We start from the raw sequence: 2,897 nt of genomic DNA on the forward strand, positions 1-2,897 counted from the left end.
GAGATTATTCGTTTCTTGGTTGGTCGCTTCTCAATCTTTTTGCTAGCCTTCATTTTGCACCAAGTATGATCTCTACTTGTGCATCCAAAATCCTTTAAACCAGTTTTGCCATATGAGTCCACTATACCTACCTATATGCGGTATTCTTTTGCCATTCTAAGAAAATTTGCATGTGGCATCTCTAATTTTCAAAATAAACTTCTCTTTTGTGTGTTTGTTTCACTCGCGGAGCGGTGAGGGGTGGCTAATATTTTCCATACTGGATGTGTTATTCTCACGATGAGTGTTTATTCACTTGTCATTGCACGAGAGTAAGGCAAAGGTTTTAGGGATGCCCAGTCCCGAAATGCAAAAATGAATTTACTTTATGTTGTCAAATAATAAATTCCTTGGAAAGTGTTGGTATGGAAGGCGACCATGGATACGGCTAGCCATGGAAAGTGAAAGAATGGTGGAAAAAGGAATAAACTTTATTTTCTGTTTGGGAACCGCCTATGGCATATCTAGCATGGAAAGTGTTGGGAACTCTTAGTCGTTTTCGTTGGTGGGATGGATGCACCTCCCGATGTTTTTATCTCTAATTTTTCGCTTTGAGCTCTGGCACCTCTACAAATCCCTACTTCCCTCTGCAAAGGGCCTTTCTTTTAATTTATGCAATTTCTATTTTTGATTTTGAGTCTCCATCTTCTCTTATAAAAGCACCAACTAGGAGGCAATATGATCATACTTTAGTATTGGGTGTAGCTAATATGCGAGTGTGTTTCATGAATGGATCAATGTTTGAGCATGATGGGCTAGGGATAACTTATTTTAGCGTTGGTATTTTGAAAGACATGGTTGCTTGTTGATATGCTTGTGTATCTAAATTATTATGTCAAAACTAGACTATTGCTTTGAATCACATAAAAGTCCAAATGTCCATGCTATAAAGAAAATAATATGATATGACATGATAAACAGCACTCCACATCAAAAATTCTGTTTTTATCACTTACCTACTCGAGGACGAGCAGGAGTTAAGCTTGGGGATGCTGATACGTCTCCAACGCATCTATAATTTTTTATTGTTCCATGCTGTTTTATTATCAATCATGGATGTTTTAGAATCATTTTATGTCATTTTTTGGTACTAACCTATTGACATAGTGCCAAGTGCCAGTTGCCGTTTTTGCATGTTTTTTACATCGCAGGAAATCAATATCAGACGGAGTCCAAATGCCCCAAAACTTTACAGAGAATTTTTATGGGCCAGAAGGAAGATATTGGGCCCTCGTTGCACCTGGGGGGAGTCTCGAGGAGGGGACAACCCACCAGGGCGCGCCAGGAGGCCCAGGCGCGCCCTGGTGGGTTGTACCCACCTCGGGTGCCCCCCGGACCGCCTCTTTGCTCTATAAATACCCCAAAAATCCCAAAACCCTAGGTGAGTCGACGAAATATTCATCCAGCCGCCGCAGAGTCCAGAACCACCAAATCCAATCTAGACACCATCTCGGATGGGGTTCACCACCTCCATTGGTGCCTCTCCAATGATGCGTGAGTTGTTCTTTGTAGACCTTCGGGTCTGTAGTTAGTAGCTAGATGGCTTCCTCTCTCTCGCTGAATTCTCAATACAATGGTCTCTTGGAGATCCATATGATGTAACTCTTTTTTCGGTGTGTTTGTTGGGATCTGATGAACTTTGAGTTTATGATCAGTTATATCTTTTTATATCCATGAAAGTTATTTGAGTTTCTTTGATTTCTTATATGCATGATCTCTTATAGCTCATATTTCTTCTCCGATATTTGGGTTTTGTTTGGCCAACTTGATCTATTTGTCTTGCAATGGGAAGAGGTGCCCGGTAGTGGGTTCGATCTTACGGTGCTTGATCCCAGTGACAGAAAGGGCAACGACACGTACGTATTGTTGCTACTAAGGATAAAACGATGGGGTCTATCTCTACATAGATAGATTTTGTCTACATCCTGTCATCATTCTTATTGCATTACTCCGTTTTTCCATGAACTTAATACACTAGATGCATGCTGGATAGCGGTCGATGTGTATAGTAATAGTAGTAGATGCAGGCATGAGTCGGTCTACTAATCTTGGACGTGATGCCTATGTAATGATCATTGCCTAGATATCTTCATGATTATTTGAAGTTCTATCAATTGCCCAACAGTAATTTGTTTACCCACCATTTGCTATTTTTCTCGAGAGAAGCCACTAGTGAAACCTACGGCCCTCGGGTCTTCTTTCTCATATATTTGCCATTGCGATCTACTTTTCCTTTGCTTTTATTTTCAGATCTATTAAACCAAAAATACAAAAATACCTTGCTGCAATTTATTCTTATTTATTTTTTGTGGCGTTCGATCTATCAATCTGCTAAATTTTCCTCATGTCCATTTTGCCTATCTTGAGGCGCCGTACCCCGAAAGGGACTGACAACCCCTTTAACATGTCGGGTTGCGAGGATTTGTTATCTGTGTGCATGGGCTGTTTACGTTGTGTTGCTTGGTTCTCCTACTGGTTCGATAACGTTGGTTTCATATCTGAGGGAAATACCTACCGTCGCTGTGCTGCATCATCCCTTCCTCTTTGGGGAAAGACCGACATAGCTTCAAGCGACATCAACCCCGCTGCCACGGGAGGGTAGGACAAAAGATGCCATGCAAGTTCTTTTCCATAAGCACGTATGACTATTTATGGAATACATGCCTACATTATATTTATGAACTAGAGCTAGTTCTGTATCGCCCTAGATTATGACTGTTATATGATGAATATCATCCAAAGAATTCACCGATCCAATGCCTACGAGTTTTCCACATATTGTTCCTGCTAAGTTACTACTGTTGCTATCACTATTACTACTACTATCACTATTACTACTGCTATCAAAACCATCATAT

This window comes from Aegilops tauschii, chromosome 1 (genome assembly GCF_002575655.3).
Source record: "Aegilops tauschii subsp. strangulata cultivar AL8/78 chromosome 1, Aet v6.0, whole genome shotgun sequence".
Lineage (NCBI taxonomy): Eukaryota > Viridiplantae > Streptophyta > Magnoliopsida > Poales > Poaceae > Aegilops > Aegilops tauschii.